This window comes from Plutella xylostella, chromosome 13, assembly GCF_932276165.1.
Source record: "Plutella xylostella chromosome 13, ilPluXylo3.1, whole genome shotgun sequence".
Classification (NCBI taxonomy): Eukaryota; Metazoa; Arthropoda; class Insecta; order Lepidoptera; family Plutellidae; genus Plutella; species Plutella xylostella.
This window is the reverse complement of record NC_063993.1, coordinates 547,530-566,850: the sequence shown is the minus strand read 5'-3', so window position 1 is coordinate 566,850 and position 19,321 is coordinate 547,530. Positions and strand designations below refer to the sequence as shown.

The window sequence follows — 19,321 nt, the reverse complement described above, 5'->3', positions numbered from 1 at the left end:
GCTTAGTGCTCTGTGCTGACATGTGCCATTTTCCTAATGGGCCCTATTTAGGTGATTACGGAATAGCCCAGGCTATTTAGAGTTTGGGTTTTTGAGTAAATAATACGGGTTGGTGAACGACCTGTGAGAGTCTAAGGGCGTCTTGCACAACAAAGTTAATCAAAATTAAATAGTCTGTCATAAATAATTTAATAGGTCATAGACTTAATTTTGATTAACTTTGTTGTGCAAGTCACCCTAACAGTGCACTTGCAAAAAAATCAAACTCTGCCTTGAGCATGATTTGGACTATCGTAATAGATAACACCAATACTAAAAGAAGTATAAGCACTTTGAATATCCCATCAGATTGACCAATGACCCCTGCTTTACAATAAAATTACAGGATCTAAACCATTACAGGTCACTAGCTATCCGGTATAAGAAACTTACACTCTCTTCATTTCAAAATAAAGTTGATTTTGAAAATAAGCCTTCTGGGGTTTAGGCAGTAGCAATAACAGTTTAATTTTAAAACAAGAACTAGGTATACGTAATTTTAACGCATAAGTTTTGCAACTGAAAATTTACATACGTCATGTGAAGCCAAATAAGTAAGATTGATTAATTATGTAAGTTGCTTTAGCTGATTGAAATATAAATTATATTGAAAAATATTAGTTACTGGTATGTAATCTAGGCTGTTGGTATATCTATGTACTTTTCGAATCAAAAGCATTTATTGAATAAAAACATTAAGTGCCAATTTCTCCATAGTCGGTTATCTAACCGACTGGGATTGATTTATAAATTAAACGTCATCTCCATATAAAATTCATGAAAGATGTGTCAAAAGTTAACCACTACTCCCTGGTTATGCTCTAACCGAGAATGGAGAAATTGGCACTAAAGAAGAAAAAGTTAACTAAACTTCTATTAAAATGATTCTGAAAACAGATACTAAAATAGATGCATTAGGTACCTACTTCCTTAACCCCAGATATTTGATACTGTAGTATACGTACTTGTTACATGAATAATTTGAATATTTTAAAACATCGCTTTAAGCTTTTAACAAACGGTAGACAGAGGAAGAAAAAGCTCACATCTGTTAGATCTGTACATTAGTAGTACTTATAGATTTGTGTAGGTACTACGGTAGGTACCGTATACAGGGTGTTGCAAAAGGATATATACTAAGCCGAAACCTACATGTGCATCATGTGTGGTAAGAACATCTAAGCCCGAAACTGAAATCAGAATTTCAAAATTCGCGAAAAAAAAAACATTCTCCATAGAAACTTTGTTGGTCAAGTGACTTTTTACTATGGAGAATGTTTTTTTTTTCGCGAATTTTGTAATTCTGATTTCAGTTAGATAAAATATGCTGCACATGTAGGTTTCGGCTTGGTATACCTTTTTTGCAAAACCCTGTATAAAAAGAACGGTTAAGTACGAGTCGGACTCACGCTCTTAACGGAACACAAAAATCTGCTTAAAATTCAGGCTTTACAAAAATCAAACGGATGCATAGACATAAGTAATAATTGACGTTCGCCAAATCGCCACCGTGGAGTTGACAAAAGGCAAAGACCGTCCGGAAGTCAATTTTTTCTTCACTCTGAATCTTGAGACTCTTGCAAGGTCCTTAAAAACGGAGACTTTTTCTTCCTTAAGTACATTTTGACATACTTTTTTGGCACAATGATGCGGCACTTAAGAAGGGAGTTTGATCCTGTGATTTTATTTTGTTCATTCATTTGGTTTCGAGGAAAATGTTTTTAGAGCTTTGCTTATAAAATATATTGGCATAAAAATTGGGCTTAAGTTTGGATGAAATAAATATTATCAAGCGTTACTTGTGTAATAGTATGAACGCAGCTATTCCGAACTTTCGAAGCTCGCTGTGAAAATTTACTATCTAGTTATAAAGGAAAACTGTTGAAGAGACACCATACAAACACAATCAACTAAGAAATACAAAACAAACTATTTATAATGTAATTCCATTGAATATCACTGAAAACATACTCACAATAATCCGAACAGATAACAGAATCCAAATCACAAGCGTCCAAAAAATTCACAAATACAATATTCATACAACACAAACAGTTCGCGCCAACGCATTCGACCACATCGACACCCTCCTCGCTCGGCGGTCGGACCCAGACTGAAGGGAAACGGGACTCGGGACTCTACGGTGCTCCAGGCGTCTAGACGAAGGTGCGGGGAGGGGAGGAGGGGGTGGAGGGGTGGTCCCGCAAAACGGCCAAAGCTCAAACATGCCGGAAGAATGATCAAATATTCACAAAAGTCAAAATAATAAAACGAATTTCGGTGCCGGTGGAGTTCGGAAATTGTGCCATGGAAATGCAGATTATAATTTCGGGGATCCCGAATCGGTGTCAGTTATTGTTCTTCCGCATTGTAATGTTCTGTTTGAGGTGGATAGGATGTTTGTAACTGAACTTTTACCTTCAATCAAAATAGATAGACAATGTTATACATTATGTAGACTTTTAAAAATCCTCTATGGCTAAAACTAGCCAATTGGTCATCTGTGTTTGAGGCGTGCCCTGGAGTGCATGTTCTGTACTCCTGAAATTAATAAGAAATCGAAATAATATGCGAAACTCATATCTCCTCATCGATTTGCATAACTGTACAGGTTATTGCTAAATTGGTATTACCGTAAGGGGGTGACTCAAAGGGTCATTCTGAGAAATTTTTACAACACCCTGTATAAAACTAACCTTATCATGAAGTGTTCTTCCTCGGTATATCTTACAGTTTACATACAGCACGGGCTTTTATCAAAAAGTGAATCAAAATTAAGTTTACCTATTGCTTTTAGCCCCAATTTCTCCATAGTCAGTTATCTAACCGACCAGGGATTGGTTCAATTATATGTCATCTCCATATAAAATATAGATGTGTCAAAAGTCAACCACTAATACCTGGTTATGCTCTAACCTAACCGACTATGGAGAAATTGGCACTAATGCTTTGATATTTTACTGTCAAAGCAAAATAGCATTGATTTACATGTTTGGTGCAATCAAACATTCTGAATTCGAGTACTTCGCGCCATTTACCAAACCTCCTTACATCCCATTCTATGTGCAATGTATGACCACGGGCTAGTTTAAATTCTCATTCAGACCAAATTGAAGTCCAATTAATTTACCAATAATGGCTGCGTGCGCGACACGTCACAGCTAGATTTATCCCCCTATCTAAGTTCTGAGCTGAATTCTGCCTGATCACGAAATATGGCGGAAGCTGCATTCGGACAATAAATCCTGATGCTATTAATAAATATCTGCATCGCAGCCAGGACTCAGTAAATCCGTATTGATCTGCAACTAAATTTAGCTCAACTGCAGCTAAAGTTCAAATTGCTTTCGTATGTGTAACGACTGCGAAGATAGATAGTCAATGTTAGGAAAGATTCGGTAAATTAGTTTTCTCTTATTAAATTACTGATATAATGCTATAAATCTTCATCATCAGCCCGTTACCTTCCACTGATATAAGTCGCTCCCAATGAGTGCCACTTTTGGTCAACTCTGTAAGGTCGTCGGTCCAGGCTGTCTGGAGTGTGACCCATAGCACAGAATAATAACTAGTACCAGGTACAGAAGTCCATCTTCGCAATGGCTTGCAAAGAAATATGACTCCATCCCATAAGCAATAAGATCTAATTTAGATCGCGTTCCAGCCGCACACGTTTTTATTTACTTACCTACCAATTAATTTTTGAGGGAATATGCGCCTTATTTCACTGGACTACGGTGCATAATAAGTTATACGTGGTTATACGCATTGAAAAAGAAGCCACCTTAGGGTTGCCTCAGCACCACAGACTACAACGTTTACTAAGCAACGGACTGACTTTGTAAGAAGAATGTCATGTTTTAAAACAAAATTAATTTGAATTTAGAATACAAAGCTATTCCAAACTTTTTTTCTATTGAAAATAACCAGTAAAAACAATAACAATTTCATAGTTAAGATATTTTGAAGTACATAAAATATGTATGAATCTAAGTACCTAAAACATTCAATTTTGTGAAAACATGTTTTTTTTTTCGTTATTATTTATATTATGCATATAATTTATGTTAGGATACAGAACGTGTTAGTTTCGTTAAGCACTAATCCCACTCAGCGCACATTTTATAATCGATTCATTAATACATTTTGAAGGTAGTTGTGTCTGTAAATTTAATACTTTAACGAAAACAAAATTGGAATAGACTTTGTTCAACATGGAGAAAAAAAGGGTTTGTAGTTCGGATTAATTTCATTTCAAATAAGGAACGTAGAAGAAATCAATAAAATACTTAGATTAGTTTTACCTGTCAGCATCTTTTGGTAATCTAAAAAAAAAATTGGATCACGATCCGTATTTAAGCAATTAAATACGGCACAGTATTTTGCTGTTTTTTTTTTCTTTTTATTTCCATTTTTCTATTCATAAATTTTAATAAATACCTAAATACGACATTTATAAATAAATAAAATAAACTAGTACGAAATAGGAACAAATAGCGCGCGCGTGTATCGTCTTCCGCTTGCGGCAGCCGACTAGATTCGCCCCCTCGATGGGGCAGGCGCCAGGCTGGCGCCTGCGCCGCCCACGCGTGGAGTGACACAGGCCTGCCCATAGATAGGTAGACACATTGCCTGTTTGTGGTTTCTTATTATGTGGACTTAAATAACCTGCCTATAATAACTTACAGGTTTTAAGAGACATATCGGTTACTTGAGTAAGTTTTCTTACGAAATACTTCGTTTCTGATGACGTCCTTCATAGAAACCCCAAGAAATCCGAGCATAGCTATTTACATTACCCTCTAAGCAACTTTAAATAGATGGACCAGCCCAACCGTCAGTGTCCACATTTCTGAACCCTACGCCATCACCGGCAGAACGCACTGAATGAAGACCTTTGTCTTCCTACTTTAACAAGCTGTATCTAATGTAATAATGTCTAATTATTTTAAACATTCCATCATCCAAAAAGACACAATATTCATACAAATAGGAAATGCGGGTTTGAATTATATAAAGTGTATCCTCACTCAGCTATCCATGGCCGTTATGGTATTGTCAAAATCACATTTAGCCAACCCCTTGCAATTCAAATATATCCCTTATGGCATACGAAATAAAAATGGTACGAAACAATATGGAATGATAGGTAGGTACTTTCTAAAGTTGACACTGAATAATAGAACGATGATGATTCAGCTAACTTAGTTGAATTAAGCCATTATTACTTAGGGCCACTTGCAGAAACATATTAAATCTAGATTTAGTGTCAAATATCGATTTAAGAAATGTCAGTCCATATAAAATTTGACACTAAATTGAGATTTAACACTAAATCTAGATTTAATAGATTTGTGCAAGTGGCCCTTAACCTTTATTATGTTGTTTTCGTCATCATGATATTTTCATTTGTGCTAGGTCAGGGACACTCAAGCCTAAACATTAGTAGTTCCTATAAGCCGTTGAGGAGTTACCATTGACTGACTTCCGTTTCCATCCTCAGTTCTGCTCCAGGTCACCACCATATCATCGAAGTCTATTAGAAAGAGTCACAGAATTCTAAATTGATTTTGTCTTGAATATATTCTAGAAGTTTTTTTTTTAAGTAGCATCTTGTCTGACAACAGTGATTTCATTGAGTTAGTTAAACTTCACCAAAATCGGTTTAGCTGTTTGCATAATTGTAGCGAGTGTTTAAACGTCGGTTGTTGATTATGGAGTGTAAGAAAGACGAGACAAGGAGATAATTCAGACAAACACAAGTTCAAGTACACAAACACACTCGGCCAGAACACATTTAAACCCACTTCATAACAATTCATGTTACTTTACATGTTTGAGCACACTGATGTGATAATAATTTTGAGGACGGTTAGCAATTTAATTTCTGAACGCAATTTTATTAATAGTTATTACTTTATTTAAATTATTCCTAAATATAAGGTAAGTTGTAAGAAACTTTAATTTTAATCGACTTGATATCTCTACACAGCGCCACAACGATATTACTCAAATGTGCACTGATCTTCATAAGCATACAAAAATACACGTCATACTAAATTATACGTAACATACTTACACAATTTTCCGTAGTCAGACGAAAAGTAAAGCAACCTCCAAATAAACCGTAGACTAGGTAGATTTCCTCCTTAAATAGTTAATGCCGTTGCCAACGGTACTTAGCGCCTCGGAACAAGGCAGCGCCGAGAGATTTGGTGAGCTTTACCCGCCGTGGGCCTAACGCTAGGGATTAGTTCGTCTCGCCTAGTCCTACACAGAAATGTAGAGGTAAAATTAAAAATATGTTAGAGTTGAAACGAAGAAAATACACAATATTAGTTCTGTTGTAGGAAATAATGGCTATTTTTAGAGACTGTGATGGTTAAATCGCTATCAAATATGACTGATTAGTGCAGATTTATAGCGATAGAAATAAATACGTATTAAATCATGCGATTTAGGTACTTAGTATGATACAAATGTAGTAGGTATGTGGCACTTCTACTTTTATATCATGTTCATTGGTAAAAATAACAATGTTGTTGTTGGTGTTTTCAAAACGTCAACGTTTCTTCTTCTCGATAAACTAGATTAAATATTTATCAGAAATCGTATTCCCGGAAAGATTAAAAAAGTTTTCTATGCAGTTGAATACCATAGTAGTGTAGTCCGAAAGTAAAGAAGTGTTTTTTGACATTTTTAAAGGTTATTAAATTTATACTATTAGAAAATACCAGCAAAGCTCAGACGAACTTACACAATATTACAACTGCATCAGTATCTAGGCACATTTGGAAATCATAATAATGTAAATATAAGGGCAACCTACAGTAGGGACACTTATCTAAGTGCAACTATCATGAAAGCTTAGCGTGGGACTGTTATCGGCTCGCTAGACTCAGGACCTTAGACAGGTAGCCTGTGGATTCGGAGGAGGTAGAAAGCCGAGGAAAGAGTGGCCGTGTCCAGCAGTGAATGATTATAGCGGTGGCGTTGGAAAGCTACGTATACGTAACAGCAATATATCAGCTAACAAACAAACTTCCATCGCTAAAACCAGCAGCGCTTTAGTTCTAAAGCACTTATCGTATTTGATTTTAATCTGGCAGACAGGGATGTATTATGTTTTATTTACCCACAAGAGAGAGAACAGGCCACAATCAAGCTAAGCTTAAAACACTATCCTCGCTTACACACTGCAGCGGGAAAGCAATTAATCCAAAATTTCAACAACAGGGAATCCATTTCATGCTCCGTCCAAAACATCATCCACTACGCGTTCAACGTAAGAAGACCCACTGTAACATCCCTACCATGCATACAGTTAAAGCTTTTATTCATCAGGCTTAAGAGTGACTTTGGCAGGGTTGGTAGAGGCGCTGGAGGGACTAGCTGCGGTGAACGCGCACTTTACGGGAGGAATGCAAAATTTTCAGCGAGCAAGTCGAGTGCGCTGGATTCTCACGCTTATACGCGAAAATTAACAACGCGTGAAGCGAATTACAACGTGAAATGTCAGAGAAGGAATGGTTTTTTAATTGAGATGATTCTTGATATTGTTCATAGCCAATAATCAATAATAATTAGGTATTATCCTATTGTTCTATGTAAAGCTCATGTAACAGTAATTTTTACAGGCTTATATGCTTCATTTAACAAGTACCAAAAGTTTTTCAATGACTCACTGAATGCAAAATAATTAAATACGAATTATCAATCGTAACTCAAATTATAGATACCTTTACCTATTATAGTTTTTCTAACCATGTATATTAACTTTACCGTACTTATATCGACATGTCGCATCTAGGTTATGTGAGATCGCATGTCGAAGCATAATCATGATGTTGGCTGCTAGTTCTACTAAAGGACAGTGATCATGGGTTGTGTTTGGCGTAGGTCATGATAGAGGCTCATTTGAGGCCGACAAAACCGCTTAACAACAAAACACAATCAAGACATTAGCAGCGAACCAGAAATGATCGTTGATCAACTCAGACACCTAACGTGGCGTGTTAAACAGCAAACTTGATTACCCTGTCATTTCCCCACCCTATATAGTGCCACGCATGTAGGTGCCTGCCTATGCAAGTTTTCTCATCGCATGACAACGCGAATTAACACATCACCGCGTTTCGAACACACTTCCGAACAATACGGTTTGAAGGGCCGATGACAAGGTATCCGAACGTACCCCAGCTCCAGGATAATTGCTGAGACGTAATCTGCAAAATAGGTAACGCTTCGACAAAGTTTCACGCGCGTTTACGCTATACCACTACAGACTTTGTTGCATTGTGTTACGGTTCAGAGTTCTGGTTGTGTTGTGTTGTGGGTGGGTGTATTAGAAAATTTGGAGTTTGCGTGCTTTGGCCGTGGCGGGAGACACGCGCGCGCCGCACGCGATCAGGGACCATTGGTTGAGGAAATCGTCTAGAAAACGCGGAAATTTATGGTTACCTTGTAAATATTTATGGCATCTTCGCTGATGTTGCGAAACCGTACAACTGATTTTGGGGAACCGCGATTCAAGCTTTAAAATATCAAGTGATGCCTGTCGATATCAGCAATTCATGCTCTCTTCATCAGATACTTGAAGAAAATTGCGAATTGCGATATAGTGACGTTTATCTACATCGCGTCGATAACGAAACAGTGTAGCGGTAGCAGTAGGATGCTTATTAGAAAAAAACAAAAATGTCAGTAAAGAAGTTATTGTATCAACCTGTGAAAGATCTAAAGTTTTACTGGAAGCCGTATCATTTAAAAAGTTTTCCTCATCGACAAATAACTTTCGTGAAATACCACCAATGAGTGACCTTACAAGTTACACAATAATCATAAACAATGCTTCGTGGTTGGCGGTGCCAGTAGCCATTTTTATAACCTATATTTTATTGGATATTAGGTACTTCTTTTGCGATATTGGCGAGGAAAGAATTTGTGATATCTGCAATAACTATATAGCCATAAAGATACCTTTCCCTGCCTTATGGATGAAGTACTTAGTAAGTAAATCCCCCCGTTTGTAAAGCTAAAGGTTATTTATGGCATCATAATCTATGATTATGATTGCCTTAAAATTAAGACAGACATAATAATTTCTGTCTGAAATTATGTTTTCAATTACAAGCATGGCTGAAACCACGCTAAAATAAACACTAAAAAGTGAACGAAAGAAGCCTTCTAGGGTGACGAATCATCTGTTCCTCATATACCCATCTACTCCCGGTGAATTCTGGGCAGTCATGAACTGACGCCCATCTAACTGTCCAATCCTGTAACCACTGTGACATTCTGTAGTCTTCGAGTAGCTCTAGTGTTTATCACCGACTGGCTATAAAGAAGAAAGAATACTTTTCTAGAAACATTTTCGTTGTTTCACTAGATTTCCCTAAGTCGCTGCTAAGGGATGATGGGTTTCTCTTTAATTCATATTTAATACGAGTGTACGCCGCTCTTATTTATTCATATTCATGCATTCATCCCTGACGTAAGACGAATAAAGTGAATGTTTTCATTCTGAATGAAGACTCATTTAATTTTACGCCAGCCAAAGGGATGTACGGTGGCCTGCGCCTAAAAGTATACAGGCGGCGATTTTAAAATAGCGATCTCAAGCTCACATGCTGCTCAAGCACATCCACATAAACACCACTGCTACACACATCACACACAACACATCCCCGGATTTATAACAGATGTAGCTGGTCCCTTCATCATCAGGGATCGCTATTTTAAAAACTCCGCCTGTATACTTTTAGGCGCAGGCCACCGTACTTACTTAGACGTAATTTTAATGCAAAAGGCTAATGTTTCTACTTCTTAAAAAATTAAGTTCTTATTTTTGCACAGCTTATACAACTTAGTTTCAGTAAATCATGTAGGTACCGTTAGCGAAATAGAGATGTATTTTTACCTAAATAAGCTTACCTCTACTTTAGATATTGTTTAGTTCCACTGAAAAAACAGTGATAGGTGATGTGAAAATCAATTCCGAGATTCGAAACTTTTTCAGTACCTAATTACATAAAAATTGGGTCCTCTCTAGCCTTTTTCTCGGTGTTTGAGCATCCCTAATTCTTAGGCCTCTTTAATGAGAGTTGGTATGAGGATCGTACGAGGCTGCGTGTGTGTTTAGGAGAACAATAAGAGATGCCAGCCCACGGCTCATCTCGATAAGACTACCGCTGTGTTTATAGAAATAATACCTTTTGTCGTATAAATACGCTTTGTAAAGATACTGATATACTCGTAACATGACAATAGGTTTAAATGACTTTTATTTTTGACGTCTATATCCTGGGTCTTTGTAGCTGGATAGCCAAGCGTTGGAGTGATATATTTGATATCTTCTTTTTTTGTTCTCTGTTGATCCAAGTGCGATAAAGAATTTTGAGTCGGGCATTTCGTTCGTTGTGTTGTACAATGGTGCTGGTGTAAACGAGTTTTTTTATTATGTTTATTATGGTTAGATACTCATGTTTGTAACTTTGGCTGTAGCAATGATATTTATGAACTAGGTATATGCCTGTAGCCGCAGTTGGTTTATCTTGTCACAGAATTGAGGCAATATGCATTACGTTCCTGTAACCTGCCATTGATGTATTTATTTCGTCGTCGTTCTACATCAATCACAGTTCAGAGCCGCGAGCACAGGATTCGATACTATTTTCGAAAAATAACAGTATCGTCAACTGTCACTATTTTCAAATCTACACAAACATATGGAAAAACAAATGCCACTTTTGGAACTAACAAATTTTCCTTACATTTTGACAGTGACATTTGACGATATGCAACGTAAACGGAGGTTTCGAATCCTGTGCCCGCATCTCAGTTCTGGTTATTAATGTGGAGATAAACATAGAGATATTATTATGAAAAAAATCTGATCGTCAGACTAACATCTTATTTTAAAGACCCATTTTGAATACTTTTCAGTCCTACATTAGGAATTTCTCAAAAAAATTTCAAAGAATTTATTACTCTGTCATAAAAATCTTATCTATTTGCCTAAGTAAATGTATTGAATACCTCAGAAATTACAGGAACTTTTACCATGAAGGAAAGAATTTAATAACTTATGGCGTATAAAAAAGGGTTTCCTCCGAGTTAGGGTTCATTCCTGGGGTTAGAGGAAGAAAAACATTTCTATTTTACGATGCATTAAATATCTTTTAATCTTTTTAAGATTAAAATATCTTTTAACCTTAAGTTTTTAAACAAACGGCAAGGATATAATGTATCAGACGATTGTTTAATTGATGGATGCCTTTCTTCACTCTATATTTTATTTACTTACTCAATCTCTCAATCCTCCTGAGAGCCATTCGCAGCCTTTTTCTATAGTAGGAAATAGGTATAATGCGAAACAAAAATAATTCTACACTGATGCACGGATCGGTATTAGCATAAATCGATTTTATCAAAATTTGATACACGTTTTGTGCTCACTCTACGCAATCGGCGACGTTACGCGCGTCTAGTATCAAGTGAGCTGTGCAACGATTATAAGATTCGAAACCTCCGTTTACGTTGCGTATCGTCAACTGTCAACTGTCAACTGTCAAAATGTAAATCAAATGATGATGGGCACAAATATATGGAAGCTGGGACAATAGAAATGAGTGATACGTCATTGAAAAGGTATTTTTAGCAGAATATGAATAACGGAAGCACTAGTCTTGATTTACTGTCCAATTAGAATAATCGTACCTTGAAAGTTTTTATATTTTATTTCTGTAATTTTAATGTTTTTGTTAGTTTTTCACATTCATTTTTATTTTTTATAACAAAATGATCATATTTCATATAATATTATATTTGTTTATTATCTCAGTAAATAAAACCAGTTGAAAGTAATTTTTCCAATTTCAATAATACGTGTTACGTGTAGTACGCCATAACTGTCATCAGAAGAGAGAGTGCAATGCCATAGAAAAATACTTCCTTCCGACGAATATATTTCAAAATGGACAACTTATACGGATTTGTCGTCATAATACTTTTTTGCTCACTTGAAAAGAGCTATCCCACGATGTATGTCTCGTCTTTATTGGACATAGGTCCCAAAACGCCCATTGTCATTTGTTAGTTCCAAATACATATACGTTGGTACTTTTTTTTCCATATGTTTGTGTAGTATCGAAAATAGTATCGTATTGTCACGTTAGCCCGTGATAGGCCCTCATTTCGCCGACTTGAAACGCAAACTAAAAAAAAGCAAGGGTATTCTATAAAATCATACTAAACTATCAGTGAATCCGTGCATACTTATAAACAAACATACGAGCCATTGTAGTCCCCTCTTACACAGCATGAGTATGTGGAGGTACTTTCAGTACCCTAGGAGGCTCGCACGGGGGGAGGAAAGCCCAGATAATCGCGTCCTGAAACGTCTCCGTAATAAATTGTGAAAACGTTGCAATATGAGGGTCCGCCGAACCGGAGTGGAGGCTTCCTATACATGATTTAGGGTTACGTTTGATATTTGCTGAAATTATGGATATGCTTAAGGAATCTTCAGTTAGAGACAGTTGCAATCTATCTCTTATACGAATGGTTTTGAGGAAGTATAAAAGTAGCGATTGGGCTGAAAATCATAATTATTGAGTGTCACAAACTATAATAATTAAAGATATCTACTAGTTCAATAAAGGTTCATCCAAAAGCTATATACCTAGAAAACACCGATCATAATAATTAAGATCGAAATTGTATATTCGGTCGCTGCACACAAACTACACATTTATACCTATTGGGTACCTGTGCCCTTTTATAATAAATACACATTTAAAAAGTACAGATTATTTGAGACTGCATCATTCTTTAGTAGTTTTATAGAGGTTTATCGTATTATTATTGCTTTTCCTCGTATGAAGCGCATTGCTATCGGAGAATGGAGACAGTGTTATCGAATCTCCGATATGCACTTATTTTGCAAATGGCTCTTAAGTAGCAATAGACGTGCTCCGTAGAGTTGAAAACATGCTCCAATTTTCTTTATATATTCCACTCTCTATCCTCTTACATTATAGGATTGTAAGATGCCGTTCATGATGTGTTTATATTCTACTAAGAATTTTCACTATCTGTTACATCCAATAAGAATTTTAAATTTTACACTTGATTACATGCAAACAAAAATAGGGGTTTGATTATTTATCAGTGACAGGGGGAGACTTTTACTATGTACTTATTTTACATTTACCACTTAATGCCGGTTTTGTGAGCCGTAGTTAACTCAACCATTGGTCAAAAATCGTAACTATACGTGGAAATCCATCAAAATGTATATGTAGCTGCTGTCATGTTGACTTGACTCATGTTAATTGGTTATATTTGACCACAGATAAAAAAAACGGCTCTTAATTTCACCTTATCTATGTAAGAAAAATACATTACATATTTTAAAATAATGAAAACAAACCACTCTCACCTCACAAATCCATTACGAGCAGGCAAAGTCACTCACACAGTCAAACACTGACAACACACTTTAGAAATTATCCCGAAAATTGCATCAAAGCAGTCTAATTCAAACAGCGCCGTGGGCGGAAATCGCTTTTCCAAATTCAAAATTCAACCGTCACGAGTTCCCCGGCCGCGTTCCGAAATCAAACTGCGGGAGGGGTGGCCGGTGGGACCCGCCTCCCGTGCGCAGCACATCTGAAGCACCCTTATGGGAGAAAATGCATGTAACAGCTGAAATTCAGACGTCGCTTCTCGGCAAAGTCTGGAGTCATACTGAGGGCTACCTTTGAGTTGTTGAGCACCCTCACCTCTGTGGAGGTCCGGATTCATAGTGTTTGTTTCGAAGTGTCAATGGTAGAGATGGATGAGAGCCTTGCTTAATCCTGGTGAATGATTGTTCTACGTGATTGGGTATTAGCTGCAGGTTCACAGGATAATCATAGATTTTTGGTCGGAACTTGTACAAATTCACAAACAGGAAATAAAATAAAAAAAACTACAGGACAAATGCACTACTGGGCTGTCTGAACTTTACGATGAATGGGAGCCATTGCTTAGTGCTTGCATGGTCTCTTACAAGCTTAAACTTCGGTAATGTAGTGAAAGCTGTTGCATTACCTTATTTTGTATTTTAGAATTTCCCACGATTATACGATTACGTTTGCGCCTGCGCCGAATTTCGTATCGAATTAAAAAAAAACACTCGTTAGTGAAATGGATGTTATTTATGAAATGCAATCGATATTATTAATAAAACTATAGTTATAGTAAAACTGAAAAAAATAGAAAACTTCTTATTAGTCCTATAAAAGGCGACCCCAGCGAACCTTTAGTTTATTGGGTCACCGATTTAGGGATGGTTTCCGCATAAAATATGAGCTTATCCCGATTACTACGAACGGGTGGAAAAATAAGTTTTTTTTCTAAATCATAAAAGAGAATAAGAAAGCACAAACTTTAATGATACAGATGATATAGTTTAAATGGTTGATACAAATACAAAACAAACGTATAAATATCACGCATGGCTAAAACTCAAACCTATGAAGACGTTTAACCACTTTTAGAAATTTGCATAATCTCCGTGATAAATATGCATTAATTTCCGTCGCTCATTCGACAATAAATTGCATTTTCGCTCACGGCGCGGCGTTTGTCAATCAAAATTATGGATTCGTCCCAAGTTTCCAGCTTGAAGGGCTTACTTGTAGACGAAGGAAAAAAAAGAAGTGGCAAAAATAAAGTTGAACGCACAATACAATTTGTCTCAGTGAACAAAAATTAAATGTAGGAATCTATGAATAATAAATCTGGTGTTTCTTGATGAATTGGTTGGTAGGAAAAGATTCAAGAAAAAACAAAACAATTATTCTTCTTTATCCTATAGTCTTCGTTAGATTTAACTAACTATAATGCTAAATGTACTAGTTATAAGTTGTCTCTTTTCCCACTCCCGGCCACACCACCTATTTTACTTTTACTCATTCCAACATGACTTACCCTTAATAAATTCAGTCAGATAAATTTCCTTCAAACAATTTTAGATCGAGGTCGTTTTGTACTAAAATAGCAATAACTTTTTTGTTAATTGAAACAATAGCAACGTTTTATACCATTTTGGAAACTGCATTAAATTAGCAATCTTTTCAAATAAGGTGCCAGGTTTGCGTGGTATATTTTTTTTACAGTATGTAAAGTCAAAGTTGTTTATAAAAAAATACGATTACCTTTTATGACTTTGAAAACCGTGTTTTTTTAAACATACAGCATTACTCGATATTTTTTTTGACTGCGATCAATAGCAGGGCTATACAGGGTGATGCAACACCAAACAAATTCTAACAATATGGATTTTTGTACCGGCGGCACGCAAAAAACTGATCCAAGGTGTAGATTTTCAGCAAACTTATAAAAGTGTCAATATCTCGAAAATTATCGAGTTTTTACTAAAGTCATATTGTGATATTCTGGCCTCTCATGAGCTGACCTATCAGCCCTTTAAGGGATGACGTTTACTTTTGGGACAACCGGTATAAGTTCTGCTGTAATACCCATTGCTCTCCAAACCTAGACCACTCTAGGCCACATACCGAATCTGGACCCAATGTGATTAGCCGCCGTGATCAAATTGCAGCTATACTACTATTTTCAGTCTCTGAACTAATTCCAAAAAAACATAAACCTCTTCTCCTTAACCCTCTGCGCCAGAGCCACACCGTCTGAAGGTGAAAACTCGCAACAAATTGTGTTAAGTTGTAATAGAAACTCGTTTCCTGTGAAACTTTGAATTGAATTAGGAATAAATTCAATATTTAAGATTGATTCGTGCAGCTGCTGGCCCCTTCCGAGGCCGCCGGCGTCCGCGTGTGTGGAGGGAGGAAAGGCTGTTTTTACATAATATTTACATATTGTAGAGTATATATAACGAAAGGCCAGGAATGGTGGCACCCTGTGGTCCTAGGTCCACCAGTTGATGACTATTGGTTGGCTAATGACGAGAAGATGTACTTACGCATGAAAAACTACCCTATCCATTTTGTGTCCAATGGTGGTTTTGCATATACAATTTTTTTCCCTAAAATAGTATTTAGTAAAAAAATATTTATTTATAATTTATTATGATACTGTTTAATTAGTTTCACTATAGCAATACATGATACATAGTAAATAGACAGGCTAGGTACACAGACCTTCGTGTTATTTGTTTAATTAATGTGCGCCTGAATCAAATGTCAGAGCAACCACACAGCTCCGCCACTGTTTGCTCGACATAATACTGTTGAACAGTTTGCGCACATAGCAACCCTGCGGCGAATGCTACAGTGAGGGTCCCTATAAAAGAAAAACGTTGAAATTTGTACCATCTATTAACATGCATCACAGTTAAAGGAGATTGCAAGTGTCTGAAACAATCAATTAGAACTTTCTCACATTGTACTAGCATAATGATAACCAGAGCTGCTGTATGTAGTAGCTGGGTAAATTGCATTTGAAAGTCAAAAATAATGTTAGTCAGAGGTTTCCTTGGCGGAGATAGGATATTATTCTTATAGCTTCATTGGATTGTACATCATAATTATATAGATAGATATTCTTCATTTGTACACAAACATGATTATATGTAGTTATACGTACCTATCCATGTACAAATGGCGGTCTTTTAGCTAAAATCAACCTTTAGGTGGAAGGATATTTATGATAAAAACAGGATAGTATATTACAGTGCATCTATAAAGCAAAGAATACAGCAAATGCAAAGTATAAAGAAAAGTCTAAGTTTTCATATTGCGTACCGTTGAAATTTACCTTCCATCCACATTTTAATTTCCATCAAACATTTCCAAATATTTCTCTCACCGCTATCACTTCCTTCCCTTGTGTGTATGTTTGTGTTTGTGAAGAAAGCGAAGCAACAATCTCACCCAGTGCACGGCAAACACAAAAACTTTTTTACGACGCAGACGAAAACTCTGAAGAAAGAGGAAAAAATAAAACGAATTTCATACTTAAACCCGGTCATTTGCATGATATTACGCCGCGTCCACCGCTCTTGTGTACAATGGTAAACGATCCACAACAGAAATTTGAATTTTAGCTTTCAAATTTTGAATTCCTAATTCTGATACCGTCTCTGCATCCGAAATTCTTTCAGTGGTCTGTTTCCCTTTGCAAACTGTCTGCTATCAGAAACATGAGTGTCTTTTTATCTCTTTGAAGGGGAAACCGTCCATAGATGACCTGCCCCTCGAGCAAATGAACCGAGTAATCACGGCGGGATACGTAACATACAGGGTGGTTAAAAAACAAGGCGCTATGTCCCTTTACTTTTTTTCGCTTGAGGCGTCCAATTTGCAGAAAAAGAATCGCGCAGCGCTGTTTCTCGCTCGAGATCACACTGCACACTATTTGAATTTTCTTCCGAGGGGAGATGGAATCAATTTAAATTTTAACTCACACTTAATACACCCTTGTTTGGTGTCTAAGTGGTGTGTTCTGGGCGCCCTCTGTCGGCCGCATAACAAGTTGCGAAGACAAAGGGATGATTATTTGGTCCAAAAAAGCCATTTCAGTATCAGCGGCATTTTATTGTCCGCTGAAATTACAAACGTATTGGTTCGTTGATTAGGGTCGTCATTCAGAACAGGGGTCGCTATTCTATTTCCGTTTGCCAGGTAGGTAGGTAGGTAGGTACCATGAGATTACCATTCGTGCGCCGCGCCGGCAACCGGACTTTGAAAGGGCTTTTAGTAGTTGACGTAATATTATTAATCATCCTGCCCTTTAACTATCTATCACTCTGTGCAATGTTGTACATACACGTTACGTACACAGATTACAATTTCTGTTAACCAAATAAACATAAAGTACCTACCACATATTAATCGAAGACTTCAGGCAATAACTGTAAAAAAGTGCACCAGTGGACAAAATAAGAAAGGTTCTGCCATAACTCTTATTGTCTTATCTTACCTTTGTTTTATTACTGCCTTACTCACAAGGACCAACTATTGTAAGGACCAACTATTGTAAGGACCATTAATTCTTAACGGAACGGAATGATTGGCTTTTCTGAAAGTTGTATTTTTTGTCTATATTTATTGTCTTTGTTCAACTTCCATATGATGTTACAGAATAATTGGATCGCAGGGACCATTACTACAATATTGTACTAACTTCAGACTCCACCCTCGAATCCATAGATAAATACAGACAAAATACAACCACCGGCCTAAACGCCGGGTGGATTTCAACAAGTCCTAAAAAATCTTCATTTCCGTGGACTTTTTTATCTTTAGGTTTTTTATATTGTTAAAGCGCTTTTATTAAAGTTTTTGATAATGTTAGTGTTCTTACTTAATGGTAAGCAGATAAGTTAAAAACTTAACGAGATACAGATGATCAAAAATTTCGTGTCACGGCGATGACACATGCGTTCACGGCAATGAAATAAGCGTCCACGGCAATGAAAAAAACATCCACGGCAATGAAACTAACGTCCACGGCAATGAAAGAACTGTGCTATGTATATGAAAGAATCAATCCACTGCAATAAAAAAAAACTGTGAGCGAAACGCAAACTTAGACAGATTATGTATGGTAGAAATATTTGGATAAATATTGGAACGAAAGAAAGAACGACAGTATGTATAAAATAATAAAGAATGTAGTATGGAATTCTTTAAGTAGTATTATGGGGTTCGTATTGCGACTTATAAAAACGAAATGTTTTATTTCACATTAATATCGTTCACAACATATAATTAACCTTACCTATTATAACATCTATATTTTCATAAAGTATAATATTATACATGTTGCCAGTGATGACCTACGGTGCCGAGACGTGGTCTTTAGGCCTCTTAAATAGGCTCGGAGTCACCCAGCGAGCTATGGAAAGGGCTATGCTCGGCGTATCTCTACGTGATCGAATCAGAAATGAAGACATCCGTAGAAGAACCAAAGTAACCGACATGGCCTATCGAGTCAGTAAGCTGAAATGGCAGTGGGCCGGACATATTGCTCGAAGGACTGATGGTCGGTGGAGCAGAAGAGTCCTCGAGTGGAGACCAAGTACCGGCAAGCGCAGCGTTGGGCGGCCCCCCGCGAGATGGACGAACGATATAGTCAAGTCCGCGGGGAAGCACTGGATGCGGGCCGCCTCCGATCGGACAAGGTGGAAATCATTGGGGGAGGCCTATGTTCAGCAGTGGACGTCCTATGGCTGAGATGATGATGATGATGATGATGATAATGATGATGATGATGATAATATTATACAGTACTAGCTGTTCCCGCGCGTTTCGCT

At 36.9% G+C, this 19,321-nt stretch overlaps 1 protein-coding gene across 3 annotated transcripts in view; it reads right to left on the bottom strand.

Moving 5' to 3' along the window:
- The window catches only part of LOC105398246 (roundabout homolog 1), a 40,615-nt gene extending 26,850 nt beyond the window's left edge, over positions 1 to 13,765 (bottom strand). Inside the window, exon 1 of one of the 3 annotated variants that reach the window (XM_048625068.1) lies at positions 13,481 to 13,765. The gene's annotated coding sequence lies outside the window, so the exon portion shown is untranslated. Of the gene's footprint in view, positions 1 to 2,010; positions 2,141 to 13,480 lie in introns of those variants that run through there. The other 2 variants (XM_048625069.1, XM_038112000.2) reach the window with 2 other exon arrangements.
- Positions 13,766 to 19,321: the final 5,556 nt, after the last annotated feature.